We start from the raw sequence: 23,052 nt of genomic DNA, 5'->3' as shown, positions 1-23,052 counted from the left end.
TTGAAGTATCATATAAACACATCAAAGTACCAAATCTCAATACCAGGAAACTGTCTGAATCAGACCTACTGATACCAATTACGTTACTGAAAAGCCAGATAGTTTGCAGAAAGTGCAAAACCATCCTGTGCTATTTTCACTTTTTCTTCTTAAATAGAGATGTTTATACATGCAAGAGACAGAAATTAACTACCAGAAAAATACGATGCACATCCACATTCAGTGCAGAGATTAAAAGTAAAATAGTTGTTTGTCCCCTACCGTAGACCAGGCTTGCCCATCCATCCTTGTGATAGATGTGCGTGCAAGTCCAAAATGAAATGAAATCCCTGCAGATGGCTCATAAGTCACAAAAACTGTTTAATCCTTCCCCAAGGGGAAGCCAACCCCTTGGTAAGTCTTAGTGTACAATACATATAATGTCAAATATTCTTAGTTTTGTGGTAGAAAACCTTCATTTATTGCAGCAGGTGCCCTCGCCCCCAAGAGCTCTATGTCACTCTGGTTCCTTAGCACGTGCACTCATTGAATTTGGTTGTAGTTTTTGTTTTAGTAAGAAAAGTGTCAGTAGACGGAAACTATATATAAAAATCTTACTCTAAAATTGATTGTGGCTCAAAGTTGTATTTTAAGAGTCAGTCGGGCAGATCTAAATGCATTTTTACAATGCTCTTTCTGATGGCTTTTACTAGAAAACAGTTGAGTTTCAAGCAGAAATAAAATGAAAGCAGACCTTGGAGGCTTAAGCATTGAACAGATGCAGTAAATGCAGCTTTGGAAATATAGCTGTCACTTCAGATCTTTTATGCTGAGTACCCATATGCGCCAATTGCCAGAGCTGCTAGCATTGTATCTGTGTAGTTCTGCTGAAACTGGACACTGTAAGAACTCTTAAAAACAGAATAACATGCCTATTATGAACCTATTTCTAATTATTTCATTCTTTCTTGGTTTTCATTGTACCTAAATTTTTTGAAGACTAAAACAGATGAGAACTTACATAAAAAGGTACTTGTCTCTAGCACTATAAAATTTTTTCATTTGTGAGCTGCTAACTTGTCAAAAAAAATTAGAAATTCTTGACATCTTTATTACATTTAAGCAATTCCTGATATTGACTCGGGAAGGATTTTTTTTCTTACTCCCTAAACTAAAAGTTGTACCTTTTTTTTTAATGCAGTGATATGAGATTATTTTTCTCTTTATCCCTGATGAGGGATATATATATATATATATATATATATACATACACACATACATACACACATACACACACACACACACATACTTGACCCCTTAAACACCATGGGTTTGAACTGTATGGGTCCATTTTAATCCGTGAGTTTTTAAAATATATATATACACTACTGTATTGTACTGTCAATGTATTTTCTTAACATTTCTTTTCTCTAGCTTACTTTATTCTAAGAATGCAGTATATAACATACAAAATTGACTGTTGATGTTATCGGGAAGGCTTCTGTCAACAGTAGGCTGTTAGTCAAGTTTGGTGGGAGTTGGAGGGCATACAAGGATTTCTGATTGTAAGGGGGGGGTGTCAGTGCCTTTCATCCCCACATTGTTCAAGGGTGAACTGTAATCATATCAATACTAAACATAGCACCATGCGCTTAATTGGACAATCTGAAATGACACTGAACTATGTAGTCAACTAATGAGTGCATATGTTATTTTCCTTTTAGAGAAAAAGAATCTGAAAGGACAAAATACCCCAGAATTCCTAACAGAACAGTAAGTACTTTCATCATACAAGATTATTACATTCTCTACATCTATACCTATAACATTCTATAAAATCAGAGGATCTTTCGAATTTCTTTTACAGAAACATTCACCTTTCTATTTTCTAAGATAAGAGATTAATATAGTAAGCAAATGGAGTCTTCTAAAACTAAATCCCAATTTAATGGAGTAAACTGAAAATAATTTATCCTATAATCCTCTTAAATAAGAGGGCAAGGTAATTCTTGTGATACATCCATGTGACAGAAATGTTTATGCTGATTCCACCATATCTTCTGACTAGCATATCATTTTAAATTCTAAAGAAGAAAAAATTAAGTAAAATTTCATCAAAGTGTCTCCCATCCTATGTGTGTGCTAGAAAATTTATTCATTTTGAATAAAATCTGAAACAGAATCAAGATGCTTGTTTTGTTTATAGTCATTAAATTAGAATTACCAAGAAAAATGGCAACCATCTGTAGGCTTTAAATCTGTACTATAATCTCATTAGTACATTTCTTTCTAATCTCCTCACAACTTAATTACAGCATGTTTTTCTTTACATAGCTATTACTTGATAGTAATAATTTCTTTCCTAAATATGTTTCTGTGAAACAAAGTTAATATTTTTGATACCATTTCTTATGTTAGAATTGGTAACATTATGATTTCCTAGGTACAAACAATTATAAATTTTAAATATATGAATATAAAAAGTAATAAAGGTGGAAAAGTCCATGTTGATGAACCATGTTATATCACTTTAATGCCATAATTGTCTTGAAATGAGTTTGCAAATTTACTTCCAGGTTGAATTTTTAAATGATCACTGATCATTTAAATGAGTCATAGATATTTGTTTACATTCTTCATACAAAAACCAGGTAATATTTACCATACCCCCTCACAATTTTTTAGTCATCTTATAATTTCACTGTGAAGAGCCAATAATGGCTGTTTTTCTGATCTATCCTTAAGTGATTTTGTTTATTATTCAGGTGTGACTTATATAACTTGCTTGATTTGAATTGTACTTTTCATAATTATATTGAAATAGGATTTAGTATGGCATCCTTTGGAGAGAATCGATTCAAGTAATGAGGTCGTTGCTCATTTGGAATAATCCTAGGGGAAATAACATATATATTTCCAAGGAAGAAATCAAGCATTTTCTTGGTGTGTTTTGTGCTTTGTGGTAGTTCTTCTTTTTAGCCTTTGTATTTTATTTAACAAGGACATGCTAAATGACTCACATATAACTGTAAGGAAAAATGACTAACTCTAGCCCAAATTTAAAAGGCACAGTTTATGCCTTAATGATTTTATAAAATATTTACAAAGAGAAATACTCTAAATTACAATAATATTGTCAAAACATTATAAGTATCTTAATATAGGTCTCATCTTCCAAGGAGTTCATGACTTAAGTGTGTCAGTACATAACGTAAAGTATGATATAAAGTGAAGACATTGGATAATGTAGTGACTATTTTTCTTGACTTTATAGAATAAGTGCCTGTGTTGCAAGCTCATGAATAATAAGTTTGTACAATTTGTATTTAAATCAAACCTTATTAATTGAAATTTTTTAGCATAGGAAAACCATACAAACCTATAATTTTGCCTCAAAGCCCATAGCTGAAGAACAATTTGGTGATTGATTAGAATTTTACAAATTATCTTTAGAGTTACATTGTACTTATATTTCACAAAAGTTTTTGTGCTTAAGAAAGATAAGAAAAATAAGGAAAGGACCACTGAAAATTTTAAAATAGTAATTTTCCTCTGGATGATTGAAAACTCAGTGGTACTTTCAAGTACTCTAAGGGTCAGTTCTCTATAGACTGAATTAGTACACTGGATAATAATAATAACCAAGAGGATGCATTAAAAAAACATTCAGATGCTCAGGCATGCTTCTCAGAAACTATTCACATTATCTTAGATCTGGTAAACCTCTCTAAATACTACTGGGAGTTGATGTTCTCACTCAAAGCATGATTATTATTAACAATCTCTTTCCTGATATACCAAATAGAACAAGAAGTTTTCAGAAGTGTCCTAAGAGAAAATAGATTTTAACTAGGAAAGTATTCTGTGATTCACTAGTAAATAAATATTATTTGCAAATGCCCCTCATGACTTTCTATTAGTCAAACTCTTCTCCCTTTGAAGTAACAAGTTCTTATAATCAAAAAGTAGCATTGGTGGCATAGTGGTGAACATAGCTGCCTTCCAAAAAGTAGAGGGGCTTGTGTGTGTGTGTGTGTGTGTGTGTGTGTGTGTAATAGTAGCATGGAGTTAAGAAAAAAATGTATCTATCTGGTGTACTATGTTCATTTTACAGACATTACTTCCTCTAATATCCTCATTTATAAAGGGCCAGATAAGTCAACTCATTGATCCAAGCTCTCTTATCTAGTGAGAGAATCAAGAGAAATTCTGAATTAATTAACTATCCACTATCCTTTTTTGCCTGCCATATTAACTATGAAAGTACTTCCATAAAAATTGAGGTTCTCTGATTGGTTCAAGAAACTTGCTCTCAAAGCTTAATTTTTTAATTACTAAAACCTAAAACACTAATCCAATTTTGTACTATCTGCCTATAACTGTATCTTGATACAACTCATTAAAATTATGTTTATGGTAGAAAGAATTATATACACAGAGAGAATCTAAGTTTGAGTCTTGGCTTCACCCAACTCCCCCTCTCATAGTGAGGAGTCCTGGAGCATATGGGGAGATCACACAGCTAAAAACTACCACATCATCATCATCATCAATAACAATAATACATACATATAATCTGTCATCAGCAATAGTTCAGCAATTAACTCTTTGATGCTCTGTTTTCTTATCTGGGTAATGGGGGGGGGATGCCAAGTCTACTTTCCAAGACTTTCTGAGATCAAATTAGATACATGAGTGTGTAGTGATGTTTAATTATAAATTTTGGTTATTATATGATTATGGAAAACCTTTTATTGCTGTAAAAAGAACTTCCTTTTCTATGAAAATTTGCCTTTGTTGTTCTGGGAATCCAATAAATTATTTTATAACAGTGTATTGATGATGAAACTAAAATTGTTGACTGCTGTCTGTTCTAGATAATGGTCCTCCAGAAAAATCATGGTCCTCCAGAAAAAAAGTTCCCTCTCCTTGAATCTATCTATAATTTACCCTTCATCCTGATTAGTTTTTTCATCCATAGGCCTAAGATGAGTTCTTATATAAAATAAGGAGAGTTAGGAAAGTAAAGGGTACATTTTTTGGGTTCTTTGTCTATGTCAGATGCTCTACTAATCATATAATGACATTTCATTTAGTTATCAGAAGAACACTTCTGATGTTATCACAGTGTTGTAGATAAATGAAAATGAGAACTGAAATTTTTATAAAGTTAGTTTAATTAGTAGGCAACAGAATTACCATTTGAACTCAGGTCTGATTACCCCTTTCCAGGTAATCACTCTTAACTAAACACATCACAATTGGTGGAGGCAAGGCATAGTGCATTTTCCTATATGAATGATGGCATGGTGAGAAGAGATAAAACTAAAGAATAGATCTTTTAAAAATGTGATTGGTCTATGTAAAATATTTGATACACATATAATATCACTTTATCACTTATCAATAAACATTAAATTGAATCATGCAAAGTTGTTCTTCAGATGCTAAAATTAAACAGGGTAGGAGAATTTAATTATTTAAGACAACTATCCTTAGATAGAAAAAGTAAAAGCAAAGTTGAAACGGATAATAGCCATAAGTATAAAAGCTCAGCTAAAGGAATAGAATTATATTCATTTTGTTTATAAAGGATCTTACTACAAAATGGATGCTTATAATTTGTACTTCCTAGATATTTTATGCTTACTACATTATCTGGATTTATTTCCTTTAAGTTTTGGTACTATTTTGGAAATTCTTTCATTTATTTATTCTTTATTTTTTATTTAATAGTTGCTGTTGAGTACCTACTTTATACATTTTCCCAAGTGTTGGAGATACAGGAGTGAACAAAGCATAGCCTCTGTCATCAAGTTAGCTTATAGTTAGTATGACTACAAATACTGGACTATTCACTTTATATAGATAATAATAGTACTTTGGCTTATAATAATAGACTTTTTAAGATATTCACATGATTAATCATCATTATGTTTTTATTTAACAAATGATTGACAATCTTGTTACTTTCTTTGGGCAACTGGGTAAAATGGGTTTTCCACAATGATTATTATTTATGCTAAGGCTAAAACAGATCAGATTTCATGATTTAGGTACTTCCAAGGATACTAAAGAATGATAACTCACTTTGTGTTCAAATTCCAACTTCACTACTTAGTAACTATGGGATGTAAAGCTATTTAGTAGACCTCTAGATGTCTTCATTTCTTCAGTGAGTCATTTGAAATAGTGTTACTTTGTTGGTGGTAGGTACTGTATAAAGTTAGCTACTATATATTAAGGAGGGCACCTATTGCATGGAGCACTGGGGGTTATACACAAACAGTGAATCACGAACACTACATCAAAAACTAATGATGGATTATATGGTGCCTAGCCTAACAATAAAAAAAAAGTTAGCTAATACAATTATTGATAGAATTCTGTCCATTATTTCTAGAAACAATCTGATTTGGATACTCCCATTGATATTTGTCTTTATTTTGTTCTGAAAACTTTATCATCTCTCATGATTGTAAAATATAACTTGTACAGTTATGAAAGAGATAAAGTAGAAATATTTAAAACCATATAGTTGATCGTAAAGCATATCATGTAAAGTCTCCAGTTAACCAAAGGTTAAAATGAATGATTTAGCTATCTGAATAATTTATGCTAATCTTGATCTGCTCTAACATTCTGATTTATTCACTTATTTGTCTGTACCAGGTCATTATTTTAGGTTGCATTATTTATTTTTGTAATTTAGAGCAGTGGCAATGGACAAAGAGCCACATTCAAGTTGGATTTCTGCCACATTGTGACTATATGACCTCAGGAAGACAATTTGACCTCTTTTCCTCAATGTCCTTTTCTGTAAAAATGAAGATAATAAATCATATTTTATAGGTTTATACACAATTCCGTGCATGTTAATTATGTGTTTATTACAAAAGTTTGCAAATAGTAATAATAACATTATAAGCAAATAGTAATTTGTTTGTTATATTTGCTACTAAGGATATCTCCTTTGAAATATTAAGGGAGCATCCTTTTAAAATTATAAAATATACACAAGTCTACAAAGAATAGAGGAAAGCAAATGTGGCAGAAGAAAGAAGAGACGTGGAGGATGGTTAGAAATCTTAAATGCAAGATAAAATTTAGTTTTGATACAGTAGAATGTAGATATGCTCTGGGAGGGGCCCACCATGAGCCCTCTCCTTGAGGACCTCTTCCCTTTAAAGCAAATACTAAAATTAGACATGGTCTATAGCATGATTTCTCTTCACAGAGGTTAAAAGGAAGACTTGAGACATTTTTTGACAGTCTTCATGGCCCTAGAGGTAAGCTGAATCAGTCTGCATTATCATGTGTAGGTTACCAAAAAGGATTTTTACCCTAACATGAAATTACTTACTTCAGAATCATGAATGGGGTCATTTTCTCAGAGAAAATAAACCTAAACAAACTACAGGTTCAACAGGCTTCCAGAAATAAAATATATTCAACATACGTTATTACATAAGCCATTTTAAAGGATAGTCTTATGCCATTGCATGGCAAAATGATACATTCTCCTTTCAAAATATTAAATAAAAATTTGTATATGATATCTGAAACTGAAATCACAAGATTTATTTTTTTCACCAAGGAAACCTTACAAAACAAAATTGCTCATTTTGCTGATTTCCCTATGGTAAAGAATATTTTATGAATTTTTTCTTCAGTTTACTTCAATTATTTTCTGTTATTATATATCTTTTATTTTAATTGTCTTTGTTGTTTAAGTCACTCTTTTGCAAATACCATAAAGATTCTCTTTATAATACTAACATGGAATATCAGTAGTAATACCACTCCCTCTTTTAATGTCAAATCTTGTTCTGCCTCTAAACATAAGCATATCCCAATCTTAGTAATAACCATTTCTACGTCAGCAAAATGTAATTTGCAGTAAATATCTTATCATTTTTCTCTTCTTTAAAATTTAATCCTTATATAAACTGCAGACAATTTTCTGTTCTAAAATACAAAAAATCTGGTTCAGCATATGTTCCATTGTACATTTGAGCAACTTATGTCCTGGTATTATGTTTAATATAAATTGCTTAACCCTGATATTGTTTTTATTCTCTACTTCCAAAAATATCCTGCCAAAATCTGTGTTTATGAATTGGTACAAAATGTTTTGAAGGAAATAATGTCTCCAAACGAATGCTCAAAATGCATTTGTTTTACTACCTCAATGACCCCCAAAGCGATATTATCTGAATTTTCAATAGTCCAAAATGTCTTGTAAGAAATAACTCTTAGCACCAGTTTTGCAAGTTGCTCAGGTTTTTGCTGTTTTATCCATTTTATGTTTGCATCGAGCATAGACACAATTTTCTATAACCTCTCCTGGGAAGTTATTTATTTTTTATTAGGAATATAATGTTTGAACTCTGGAAGACTTAGCCTTGTATTTTCCTTCACTTTTGGACTTTAAAATACTTTTTTCTAATTTTAGAGACAATTTTCTTAATGCCTTCAAATTATGTCTTAGACCATTACATATATGCTGGTATTTACTTATTTATTTACCTGAATTAGGTCTGTTAACATAATTCTAGAAAAGTGGGTTTATGTAATTGTATAATTATTAATGTACCCATTAGTTTTAATTATGGTAGGATTTGCACAATTATCAATATGTTTTACAAAGGCAAAGCCAAATTTGTCATTGAGACAATGAAAATAATAGAGAAAATACAGGCAGTCCTCAACCTATGAAAGGGTTATAGAACAAGATACATTTTAAGATTTTTTTCTTTCCAGTTCATAGGATGGATATTTGCCCAGAGTGGTTGCACAAACAAATACATGAAAACCCACAGTCTGCACTGAATCATGGTATTTGTAGGCATGGGGATGAGACAGGATGAGTGAGAGGAAGACAGGGGCAAAATGTTTCTTCATTTTTGCTGATACTCAATTGACCCTGCCCAAAATGTAGACAATAACTTCAACTGCCTTTCCACACTGACTTATTTTCTAACCTTACCTATTTCCTGATGTGATTCTGCTTCCCAACGGAGAGTCTCTAGCTGCCATTTCTTTAAACCAGACTTGACTTCAAATTTCCCAGCCTCACTTTTCTCTTGATCATAATGTCTCAGGGTGACTGGTATGAGAAAATGTCCAAGAAAAAAGGAATGGAGTCAAAGTATTTATACCAGCCCTACATTCTCCATGCCCTCTCCCTAACCCCTCACACACAGTTGTTAAACCAAATAAGCAAATGACAGGTTTTCAGCCGTGCAAGATGCTGAAAGTAAATTTAGGTCATATGGGTGGAGATACTTGGGGATAGGAACCACAGGTTCTAGATGCAACATTCCTGCACTACTCTTTACATTTCCTTCCAATCCTCTATGTAAGAGCCCACAGTTCCTTTATTTTAATACCTACAAGTATTTAGCAGACATTCAGCCCCTTGCAACTATCTATACCACCCATCTTATTTGACAACTGAGATCAAGGGCTATCATCTTCAAATTTTAATGTTTAATATTTATTGTAATTATGGTTATAAATATATGCTTTATTTTTTTATTATTTAAAGACTTTATTTGAGAGCATGAGCAGGGGGAGGAGCAGAAGGAGAGGGAGAAGCAGGCTTCCCACTGAGCAGAGAGCCCAATATGGGGCTCAATCCCAGGACCCCGAGATCATGATGTGAGCCAAGGGCAGATGCTTAACCAACTGAGCCAACCCAGGGCCCCTAAACACATGCTTTAAACAATCACCCCACTACTGTTGATCAGACAAATGTTGTGCTCTTTTTGGGCTGGCATCAACAATTATGGAGCTGTCACAGTGAGGCCGGACCAGCCTATCACACCTGATTTTGCCAGACTTGTCAGGCAGCCCCAATCAGCCCATACCTCTGTCCTAGTGTTACTACAAGGGGAGGGACCATTAAGAACTGAACATTTACTCCCTTCTGATGCTTAAATGTACTTTTTCAGAGAAGATATATATATTCATATTTTATAAATAAGGGATTCTGAGAGGCAAACTAACTTCCTCAAGGTAACATAGCTTATAATTTTTGAGCCTGATGTAGACTTGGGTCTATGTAACGCAAAAACTTCTCCTCTTAGACACACAAATTTCTCAGACATACAACACAATGATGTTTGAAGAGTTTCTCTTTTCAGGAGAGGGTGAACTCCCTCAGTATGGTAGGCAAATCAACTTTTTATCCCAGACCCTGGCACAGAGTATGTGCTCAAGGCTAGTTGAATCAGAGTGATAGACTTTGTAACTCAGATCTATCATAGCATTGGCTTTATCCAAAGTTCTCCTCTTACTTATCTTCACTTAAAGCTAGCTTTATCTATCTCCCCCAAACACTACATTACAATAAGTTTATTTTCAAGAGCTATAGTTTTAGCCTTAGACAAATCTATAATTTGTTGACCTTTTTAAAATTATGATAAAATGTACATAGGATTTACTGTTTTAGCCATTTCTAAGTGTACAATTTGATGGTATTAAGTACATTCACACACAATCAAGTACATTCACACTGTTGTACAATCATTACCAACATCTAACCTCAGAACTTCATCTTTCCAAACTAAAATTCCATATCTATTAAATAATAACTCCCCATTCCCTCTCTCCACAGTCCCTGGAAATCATTATGCTACTTTCTGTCTCTATGAATCTGACTATGCTAGGTATCTCATATAAGTAGAATCATGGATTATCCTGTGTCTGACTTATTTCACTTAGCATTATGTTTTTAATATTATAGCATGTGTCAGAATTTCCATCTGTTTAAATCTCAATAATTCCTTGGTGTGTATATACTCTATTTTGTTTATCCATTTATCTATAATTTATTGAATGATATAGTTGTCTTAAGTGGATTTTTTGCCAATTTCCTAACTAAAGAGGCAAATGTAAAAATGCAGTAAGTTTGTGGCTCCTAGGACATCTCTCTTTTTTATCATAAGCTTTAAAATCAATCACAGAAAACTAGCTCAAAAAGGCAATCAGTAAAAGACTTAGATGAGTTTAAGTTAATTTAGGGTTTCTGAGTCATAAATATGCCACATTTTAACTGCTTAGATTAGACTTAGCCTGTCTTCATTTAATTATTTGATGTTTTTGTAATCTACTGATCCTTAGAAGATTTGCAAAGATAGAGGTATTTTTAAATTGCCTTTTCTCCAAAAATAAATAGAATAATAGGGAGGGGATTGTTGGTTCAAAATGGAAATACAAATTTATAGCCTTCAACTTTTCTAATACGGCCACTTAACTTCTCATCTGCATTATGAAATATTATTCCTTAACAAATACTGGATGAATCTTAAATCTTAAAGTAAGTCCCTTCATATTAACAACAAACATTCCTATATATTTACTAATAATTCTATAACTAACATTTATTGAATTTCAGATACACACACATACATATGTATATATCATCTCTGTATATCTTCTAATAGACAAGATTTATCCCCATTGTACAGACAAGGAATCTGAGGTTCAGAAAGATGAAGTGATTTTCACAGTTAGTAAGTGTGAGAGTAGGATTTGGAGATCAGGACTTCTAGAAGCAGACTGTTGCTTTCTGACACCTCACACTGTCTCCATGGTAGAGTAATTCACATTACAGTGGGATGAATGGACATTCTTGGAAGCCAGCAGGTGGACGTGGCTTAACACTGCCGGAAAAACTTTACAAAGGAAAGGACATTCCACAGTGACCTGACATGACTTACCACCATGTTGGTTTTCCACGTCTCTTAGGTGACCCTCAATAATATGATCCGTAACATTTTGTTGTTATTTTCTGGCCCATTGGGTGAGGCACCAAACCCTGCTTCCCAAGGTCTATGTTGCTTTAAGTTACTGTAGTGAGGAAATCTCACAGTGCTGTCATGCTTTTGGTTAATATAGTTTTGTGTTTTGCTTGGGAAAGACTATTCTGGTAGTGTCCTATTGATTCAGATGTTTTCTGACAGTAGCTGCCTACCAGGTTTGCCTTCATTGACTTTTCAATGTTCTGTTACAAATAACTTGCATGTACAATTTGATATTGAAGGACACAGAAGGTTCCCTACTGTGCATGAAGTCAGAGCAGCCCTGAGCATGGGGTGGTGAGTGCTTATTATCATTCTGAAAATCACCCACTTGTCTGGGACTGCTGCCATAAAAGAGCTGTGTTTTCTCTGTTATTCTTTTTTCTTTTCCTCCTTGTTTTGTTTTTCCGGACATTCCAATGCACCTCTTATTCTTTAAAGGTTTAAACGTCACTCTTAGAAATCCTCCATGCTCACTGCAATTTGAAATATAAAAATCATAGGTGTTTTCACATTCTTTTGAATGCCTGGAATCCCATATAGCTTGAATTGCAAATATTTGTTTTATTTGTAAAATTTAAAAGATATCTTCTTCGGTATTTCCTCTTTTTTTAAGATTTTATTTACTTATTTGACAGACAGAGATCCCAAATAGGCAGAGAGGCAGGCAGAGAGGGAGGGAGGAAGCAGGCTCCCTGATGAGCAGAGAGCCCGATGCAGGGCTCGATCCCAGGACCTGGGACCATGACCCGAGCCGAAGGCAGAGGCTTTAACCCACTGAGCCACCCAGGCGCCCCTCTTCTTCGATATGTCTAAAATTGTGGATGGTTAAAAATGTCTGTTATAATAATAAAAATAACTATAATCTATGAAACTCCAGTGTAGCACACTGTACATGTTATCTCTAATTTTGCCAATCTTACAAGTTAGGTATCATTACTTTATTTTATAGATGAGGAAAGTAAGACCCTGAGAGGTTACATTACTTGCCCAAAACAATAATAATTCTTTCCTCCTTTCCAATCACACTCGACTACTAGTTCATCTAAAGTGGCAGCAATAGAGCTCAGATTTGCAGAGAACTTCACAGTTCGTGTAGCAGTTTCACATATGGTACTTCTTTAACCTCACAAAACTGGTATCTATACCTTGCATTCCATCTTACCTTTTGGGAGGCCCTCTAAAGGCTCTAGATTCAGAAATGGATTATGGATTTTCTTATTCTAAAATATGTTCCTTTGTTAAGCATCATTTGAAAAGATGGCTTCATTTCTCCCACTATTAGTTTATGTTTGTACTTGATCAGGGGAGGAGGCAGCTGGAGAACTTGCTTGTTGATGTCCTTGAAGAATTCTTGAGATTGTGCTTACCCAGGAAATACTTGCCTGAATCAGAAATATAATAATGTTTTTAAAACCAATATTCAATGCTCCAAAAAACTTTATGTATATATTATATATATATATATAATATATATATTATATATATATAATTTTTATATTATATATATAATTATATATATCTGTGCTGTCTGTTTCCACATCTCCATATAAACCAAAGGATCCTAGTCATTCAATATATATGTATAAACAGAGGGGGATGGCAGGACAAAGAGACACAGAGAGAATACCTTACAGTATTATACAAAGATTAGATAATATGAAAATGGGTAGTAAGTCTTTTTCTGTCTAATCACTAGTACTTCCAAAACCCAATGACATCAGTCTCTGAGGTCATTTGGGATGAGAAGTAACAATTGGACAATGGGAACAACAAAAAAAGGTTGGAAGATTAATAGAAGAAAAACTAAAACAGATAATCCAACATGCATGTTACCCTCCAGCTCCATGGAAACACAAAGCCACCTTACTCATCATTCAAACAGAGCTTTAGCTGAAGAACCCTACTTTGCCTAGCCTAACTTCTTCCTAAGCAGAGTTATTTTCTCCCTCTCTCTTATATTCCCAGAGCGTCTAGGACATGCCTCTACTGCAGTATTCATCTGATCTGCTGGATATGAGCAAAGACAGCCAGCAGAATCAGAACCTAGCCACCTCCTCAGAACTCACTACTCCAGAAAGCAATCCAGCACTTTGCTCACAATGCCTAGCACACAGTATATGATTCTATGCAGTCACTCAACAGTACCAGACCCTGTGCCTGGACTGAGGGCTGTCCTCAAAGAACGTTTGAAGAAAAGAGAAAAGAAGAATGGAATGCAGAAGATGGGGGTGGAGAAATGAGAGAAAAAAGGACCTAAGGATAGGAAGACAGGAAGGGAGGAAAATAGGCCAAAGATATAAGTAAAAATGTAATGACTTAATTTCTCACATAGTATTGCATATAAACTTATTTTCTTTCAGCAAAGAAGTTTATTTGAAAAAATAAATATTTCAGAATGCTTCAAAACTCACATAGGAAACGAAGCAAATGAGTTTTTATATAAAAAATATATATATATATAAAAATAAAAAAAAAACAAAAAAAATGAAGCAAATGAGTTTTTATATAAGACCAGAAGTCAAAACTTTGATGGTTTTTTGCCCACTAATTTAAAAGTTTATTTATCTTATTAGCAAAATACTTCCATTTCATATATGAGAAGACAATATCTTTGTTCACTCCTTAGTTGACAAATTTTAGAAACAGACTTTCTAATATGTCTTTATAATGTAACAAAAGTCAGAAGGTGAAAGAATGTATCACCCAATCTGAAAATTACTGCATTAAAATATTCCTAAATAATACAAAATCTATCATATAATGCATAAATGAGTGTGAGTGTGTGTATGTATGTTTTCTTTCTCATCTCTCTGAGACCGATAATGCTAATTACACCAGTGCTCCTAGTAGGAACTAACTATTCCTCCCGTAAAAGCCATTTATTATCCATTTTCCTGCTAATGCACTCTGAAGTTCTGTTTTCTTCCTTTTTATCTCCTCAGCTCTGCCCTCCTAAGTCCTAAGAAAGCCCCTAATTTTTCTATTGCTTCTATAACTTCGAGAGCTTGCATGCTGCCATTATACAGCTTTTCATACATTCCGATTAGAACTTAAGGGTAGACTGTGATCAGACGAGGCTTTCTTGTTCTGCTTAATGACTGACACTTGATGTCAACTCCTGCCATACCGGTGGGCAGATAATGTATTAAATAAGGCTGATATTTTATTTTTCTTCCTATCTTGCTGCTATTTTAAAACAAATAACCCAGTAACAATAATTAGTAGTCACTGAAGGCAAGAAGAGAAACAGAAAAATAGATCTTTAGGGGAAAAAAATCAAGGATGATTTTTGAATATGTATTATATAGTGCCTTGAAATTCATCAAAATCACCTCCCAGTTTCTGAATCAGATCTGACAAACACATGCCCCACTGTCTGTTAAATCTACTGGACAGTCGGTTATACAATGAGAATGGAACATTTATTAGTCTGTGTATTTACCTGCATAGAAGATGCTCTGTACCTTGGTTTGAATTTTCCTTCTTTTCATTGTCTTATGGTTTAATTGGTAATTGAAGAAAATGGGGGGAGGGGAAAGGAGAGGAAAAGTTAATGCTCTAGATAAGGGGTTGCAGGAATTGTAAAAGAATAAAGTAATTATTCACAAGATAGAAAAATAGATGTTTAACAAAAATGAGTTAGACTGTGAATTGGAAGGAAAAGACCACACACATACACACCCATATGCATGCATATATCACCCACACACAATATAATGGCCATACTCATGCACACACAAAGATGTGCACACATGCCGATGCCATCATACACATACTCCACATACAGAAGTACTCGTACATATACTCACAAATACATGCAGAGACAGCAAAATTATGCTCCCAATTTAATTACTAAGCCACAGGATTTTATCAGAAGCAAGGTAATACCATAGGATAGCAGTAGACCTCAGAGTAGCTTCCCTTGTTCCCCAGCACCACAGAGGGGGCTCATGGTTGCCTGTAATGACCTGCAACCAGATCTGTAAAGCTCATTTCTTTTTGCAACACCACACTTTTATATGCCAGTGTAGAGAATCATTCCAGAAAATCTTAAATTTATAATCCATGTGCTTCAGATTAACAGTAAGTGTCATGTCTTTTGCTTGGCAAGCCAAACTCAGTGACACCTAGGCCATGTTGTCATCTAGAGAGAGCAGAGTCAGTGCCCAAGAGCCACGTGCCACATTGCACTTCCTTGCATTGTGGGTTATCTTTAGTCTAATGCTGACTTTCTACAATGAAAACAATAAACTTTAACTAATAAAACAATGTCTGGTACACAAAAGATGCTCTAAAAAAGTAATGGAGAAGAGTGAGGCATATTTTTACTTCTTTATTATAAATAATGATTTCCAGCTCATCTTGGTTTGGTTGATTTCCCTTACAAATCCACTAGCTTAGAAAAGCAACTGTATTTTAAAATTTGGTCATTTTTTAGTGTCCTACTATTAATAAGGGCTACTGAGTCCACATTAATATGTCTTTGAAATCTGAATAAAACCTTACAAATTTCAAACATAGATAAGGAGTACACAATGCGTAAGTTTTATTTGTATATTTCCTCGATGCAGTCAACAGAATATGCTTTTAGATCTTATATCCATATAATGGAGGAAATTTCTGCTATGACTAGCCAGTTAAGTTGTAAGATTCATCCCCCAGTTTATAAGAACAAATATTTTTATTAAAGAACATTTGGGGCACCTGGGTGGCTCAGTGGGTTAAAGCCTCTGCCTTCGGCTCAGGTCATGGTCCCATTATCCTGGGATCAAGCCCCACATCGGGCTCTCTGCTTAGCGGGGAACCTGCCTCCTCCTCTCTCTCTCTGCCTGCCTCTCTGCCTACTTGTGATCTCTATCTGTCAAATACATAAATAAAATCTTAAAAAAAAAAAAAGCTTTAAAGAACATTCTTTGAGGTGTGAAGAGCATGTTATAGATGTTGGATGAAAGTAATTTTATGTTATGAAAATCAGAACTCATGCCTATCCTTTCTTTCAGATGTCCCTCCATACAAATATACAGTCCTTGTGTGTACTGAATTCTTAAAGTTGACTTTAAACACTGCTTCCTGTATTAAGAAGAAAAATAGAGTCATGGAACTGTGGAATTGGAATTTGGAGATATATACTTCAATGCCATTTAAATATTAAAAGTATTAGGAAATTATATCAATAAGTAGCCTTTTTTTTAAAAGATTTTATTTATTTATTTGACAGACAGAGATCACAAGCAGGCAGAGAGGCAGGCAGAGAGAGAGAGAGAGGGAAGCAGACTCTCCGCAGAGCAGAGAGCCCAATGCCGGGCTCGATCCCAGGACCCTGAGACCATGACCTGAGCTGAAGGCAGAGGCTTTAACCCACTGAGCCACCCAGGCGCCCCAATAAGTAGCCATTTTTGAGAGTCAGTGCTAGATCATTTTTTGATCAATGTTAATTAACCATTAAGTAGTGTACTCAGAGTCCCATAGAGAAAAATTTCCTATAAAGCTAACATCATATAAAAACCAAAGCTTGGGGTGCCTGGGTGGCTCAGTGGGATAGGCCTCTGCCTTCAGCTTGGGTCATGATCTCAGGGTCCTGGGATCGAGCCCTGCATCGGGCTCTCTGCTCAGCGGGGAGCCTGCTTCCCCCACCCTCTCTCTGCCTGCCTCTCTGCCTGCTTGTGATCTCTGTCTGTCAGGTAAGTAGATAAAATCTTTAAATAAATACATACATACATACATACATACATACCAAAGCTTTCCAAACAGTTTTATGTGAACTTTGAAGCAAATAAATAACAATATGCAAACACAAGCAAGGCCACACAGATGATTCTCTCTAGCTGTTAGCTTGAAAGGAGACCTTGTAGATTTGGTGAGGTTTCTAGGCAAACCATCAATATCAACTGTACCTTCATGCTCAGTGATGTAAAAAGGCAGAGAGAGAAAGTCAAGATATGGACATCGGGTCCTAGACTTGAAATAGTCACTTAAATTTCCCCAATTCCTTATCTTAGTGTATATCCACCCCAGGACCACACTTCCCTGGGCTGCAAACAGAGACTCAGAGGATATGCACACACCCTAAGCCAGAACTGATGTAGAATATGTCATGTACCTCCACATTTCAGGGTTGAGTATAATCATTTGGCATTATCACTTCTATACTGTTATTTACTAAGTGTACACCCATGCAGCAAGCCTGGAAGAGGAAGGCAGGAGCACAGATCATGCCTAGAGCCCCTGCCATGCTTTAGATTTTGTTCTTATTAATTGGAGTTGTAGCTGCAAAAAAACAGGCCAGAAATGACCTTTGATTATTTTATGAAACCCAAACACACTTGTCAAACCCAACCATGCAAAACAGCACAAATTAAGTCAACTTTCACTCTGGTTTCGTGCCAAATGGAATGAAGCCTCTGGTGGGTTGGACAGCTCTATTTCCTGCTTTCAATTTCAGAGAGTCCAATTAGTAAATCAAACTTTCAAAGGCTGTCTAAAATAATTAATTAGGTCATAATTACTCAGAAGCATATTTTATAGTGTACTCTAATCTAGTATCTGGTCTAAATGCTTGAAAAGGGTATCAATTTCATTATTAAAGAATTAATTATAATTGGGCCTAATCCTTTGGTGATAGAGGTTGAAAAAAAAATACTCTAGGGATAAACTGTTCACATATGTAAAGTAGATAAATTCTTCCAGAACTCAAGAGCTAGTTGAGTTCTAGAATTATTTGCTTCTTCCTTTGTTAAAACCTTACAGACTTTTCCCAACAAATAAATGCCTCTTAGGAAAAAAGGGCCCTCTGTCTGAAAGTATTTATGATGTTTGGACAACTCATCTTCCTCCTACTCTGTCCCAAACATTTTCAGTAATCAACATATTTGTACCATAAAAGACGAAGAGAACACATGTGTTGTTGGCCACTCTACCAAGGAGTTTTTCCACTTTATCTAATTGAATCTAATAATGTAATACAGTAATTATATAGTCCTATGAGAGATATATCATTTTTACATGTTGAGGAGCAAAGATTCAGGGAGACTGAATGATTTTCACAGAGCTAATAAGGGCAGAAACTGGGAATTGAGTTCAGGACTATTTCATTCCATACCTCAACCTATGTTTCTTATTTCAGTGTTTGTCACAATGGGGACCCTGGTAGCATATTTTTGTGAGGGTTCATGAGTATCAAGACACCATTTTTTAAAAATGTTCTTCTTTCATTTCAATAATATGAAAATGTATATATTTTATCATTTATGAATATAAAACAGCTAATGATGTCTCAAGCTACAACCCCTCAGCTCTCCTTGAGGAATCCTCAAAGATGTTTTGGGGGGGAGGGGAATTTGCCTGCACATGACACGTGCTTATAAAACTGTGTCTTGCATGGCCAAAGAATATTCCTTGTGGACTCTTGAATATTTTCCATTAATTCTTCAAATCCCAGGTTGTATTTATTTATTCTCACAAGCATGTTCAAGACTCACATGTTACAACATCAAGAGGTGTAAAGAAACTTCTAGTCATGAACTCGAGATTGAGTTGTATCACTATTCATTATGGGAAATTTTATTTGGCCAACCAACCATTAGGAACGAGTGTAAGCATCTGAAACAAGACAGTTATTTGGTTAAATGATTCTTAGAGAAGATAACTCTTGCTGTTTTATGCATTTAATATTATTATTACTTAATTTTACCCAGACCGCTGAGTTCTCTTTTATATATTATTATTTGCTCCTGGTTTACATACATTTTAATGAGTTCCCTGAAGCCTGCTGTGATAATATCTTTGTCCCTTTCATGTGCTAGTACAGTATGCTTTTATTTGACAAATAGCTTTTTTCAACTGACATTTTAATGCCAGATTCACAAGAAATCAAGCAGAAATGCTAAATACAATTTGTTTTGTCAGTGAGGTAGGGTTCTAAAGAGATTTCCATCAGAGAAGCTATACAAAAGGGATAATAAATGAAAGATGGCAAAATATAGACAAATACTTCACATCTTAATACTTACACAAGATAGCATAACTTATTACCAGTTGAGAATAGAAAAAAATATTCTTTTGAAGACAACATTACATCATCCTTGAGAGACTAATTCTCAACTTTATTAAGATTCAATAATAGAAATCCTCTCTGCAAATTATCTTAAAACTTCTCATTTGTAGTGACTGTTTTTTAGGTGTGTATTCTGTTTCTAAATGTTACTATTTTTAATATAATGGTTCTTAAGTTAAATGAAGGACTAATTTTCCCCAATCTTCTTTTTCATGAGCTATGAAGGAGAATGCCAAGGGGAGAAATGTTACCCTATCTTTAAGATTCTACTCATTTCTTTTTAATGTTTCTTTTAGGGCCTAGCAAATTAGAGAAAAACTCAGCGTATCATAAATAGTAGTAACACATGAGATCAGTATAGCTTACCTGTACCTATCGATGCCAGAGAGAAGATATAGATATGGGCAATTTCAATACCTTTCCTGTCTATTTAAGCAAGAGAAGATTGTAAAACCAAAGCTATAGAGTGCAATAAATCAAAGACAGCTAATAATTATAGTTTTATGGGTAAATTGTTATAGTGTTTCTCAGAAGAAAGAGAAAAAGGGTGGCAGATGCTCATCTATAAATGGCCATGAGTAATGTGAAACCAAGAACACAGGTATTACACCTGCTAAGGGCCTCACAACAATTTAAACCACAGCAGCAAAAAAAAAAACAACAAAACTTACATCTGTAAGTAGACAAGGTAACCAAGAATATTGTTCAGGTACTGTTTCATCTAGTTTATTAGGCTTCACGAAATACATGATATGCATAACTAAAACCATCATGCTGACTTACTTTCTTATTTAAAATGCATTCTTGAAAAATTAAGAAACCTTTCATATTCTTTTAATGTTTATACACATTTCTATTTTTCCACAATTGTGTCTGATTGTTGAGACCGAATTTTTTCTTTTTTTAATATTTTATATATGGAGTTATAACATTAATTTTACTAGTAATTAAAAATTAACATGAAAATATAAAAAACAACTTAAAAACTCCTGTTCTAAAGGATGATGGCCACTAAATACCACTTGTAATGCAATTTGATTAACAAAAAAATATACAAGTATATCTGACAATGAATACATGATCAGTACAAACTCCGGATAGAGTCAGATGTTAAAATTTCTTTCTGGAACTCCATCCTCTTGGCAAACATGAGTATCGTATAACTCAATGTTTTAACTGGAGAAAAGTGCTCGAGTAAAAGGATAATTTTTACTTTCATCTCTTTCCAAAAATGTCTGTGCTCCTATTTTGAGATGCAAAATGGAAAAAAAAAATTGAATAGAATTAAGTATCTTATTGTCCAACAGACTGGATAAATAATAAGAAAATAAATACAAAAAGATGTTCAAATATAACCTTAAACATAATGTTTTGGAAGGTTGTAAGAATTTTCAAAATGCCTTCCATTTTCATCCTCTTCAATTTTTCAAAAGCTACTTAAGATATCATAGATAAATAATAATGCTTCCATTATAATGACAGCTTATCTTTTGAAAGCTGTTTATCACCAATTCCTGCTATTTATATAAAGGACCTACCAATATACAGAGTGAATGACATACAAACTGACCAAGACAGACTTAGGAAACTAAGTGCGCATCCATGCAAGAATAGCAATTTGTCTAGTTTTAGGATTTTTGTCTTCAGAATGTTTTATGGGCCACAAGATATTCTAATGATACCCCTGAGAGATCATTTGCTCTTATCATCAGTTTATGGAAAAGAAACTGATGGCTAAGTAATGTGCCCGAGGCTAAAGAAAGTCAGATGAGGATTTTCTGCCTCAAGTTTTCAGTCCAATTGATTATTGGCATGGCACTTTTTCTTTTAGGAATGTGGCATCGTTTGTTTTTGCAAATCTATACTCAGGGCTATACTTGTACTTGAGATTACACTTCTATTTTAAAATTCCTATTTCCATCACTAACAGTTTTTTTTAAAGTTTTTCTACTTCTTTTTTTTTTTTTTTCAAAATTGATTTTATTCCAAAAAGTTAAGCTAGAAAGTACTAAAAACTGCTTGGTCATGTTTAAATTAGGCAAAACTTGACAGAAATAGTAACTGCAAGTGGTAGAAAATTCTACAAGCCCTGGGTCCTAACTCAGACCTAGGTTTCCCCCAAAGCAGAGTCTGAATGTGAGAAGAGAGTTTTGACTTTAAAAAGTGAGGATGTGTAGAGAAAAGAGAATGAGTGGCTTGAAATTCTGACCCTCCCTTTTGAAGAAACTACATCTGCACTAGAAAAACAACATCAAAATAGAGGGAACTTGGTCTGCGTTTGACTTTATGTTGGTGTTTGAAAACAACACTCCTCTTTAATACATTACTGCTAATATAGGAGAAACCTTTGTGAATCAATTCCAGTTTATTTTTAAAATAATTTTTGATGAATTCACAACATTTTATTTACTATCTTCTAGGCCAGACACCATTATGAGCACTGACGTTACAATAATAAATTATGTGGACCTCACCCTTAAGAAGCTCAGTCAGTCTAAGAGAGATGAAAAGGAGAAAGGAAAAAGAAATAAAGTCTAATAAATTTGGGTTATGAGAGTACAAAGGAGGAAGAAGTGACTTTTGTAGACATTAAACATTTTAGATTGGAAAACTCAATCCTGAAGAATGAATGTTTGTTAAGTTTGGATAGCTTAAAACAACAGCTTTGTTCTCTCATAGTTCTGGAGGGTGAAAATCCAAAATCAGTTTGTTGAGTTGAGCCATGTACCCTGTGAACACGTTAGGGAGGGACCCTACCTTGAGTCTTCCAGCTTCTGGAATCCCAGGCATTCCTTGCTTTGTGACCGCAGAACTCCGATATCAGTCTCTTTCTGCATAAGGCAGCTCTCCCTCTGTGTTTGTGTCTCCTTTCTTCTTCTATTAAAGATACCACTCCTATGGATTTAGGGTCCATTCTACTCCAGTATGGCCTCACATTAACTTAATCACAACTGCAAAGACCCTATTCTCAAATAAAGTCACATTTACAGGTATGGGGGGCAGGGGTTAGGACTTCAACATAGCTTTTCAGAGGAGACAATTCAACACACAATACCATTAGCTAGGTGCTCATTAAAACACCAGATTCCTGACCTTCTTGGTTTAAAAAGTAATAATGGTTTAATTTAAAAATCAGACAATAAAATAATTCATCATAAGTTTTTACAGTTCACAGTTCTCTATATATAGGCTTTTATATATTCAGTTTTC

At 34.2% G+C, this 23,052-nt stretch overlaps 1 protein-coding gene across 2 annotated transcripts in view; it reads left to right on the top strand.

The window, feature by feature from the left end:
* SYT1 (synaptotagmin 1) overlaps window positions 1–23,052 on the top strand; it is a 543,751-nt gene that overhangs the window by 195,792 nt on the left and 324,907 nt on the right. For both annotated transcript variants that reach the window (XM_032854709.1, XM_032854708.1), the window contains exon 2: window positions 1,704–1,752. The gene's annotated coding sequence lies outside the window, so the exon portion shown is untranslated. The remainder of the gene's footprint in view (window positions 1–1,703; window positions 1,753–23,052) is intronic.

Source organism: Lontra canadensis, unplaced genomic scaffold, assembly GCF_010015895.1.
Source record: "Lontra canadensis isolate GAN:19392208 unplaced genomic scaffold, GSC_riverotter_1.0 scaffold9, whole genome shotgun sequence".
Lineage (NCBI taxonomy): Eukaryota > Metazoa > Chordata > Mammalia > Carnivora > Mustelidae > Lontra > Lontra canadensis.
This window is presented reverse-complemented; position numbering and strand designations above follow the sequence as displayed.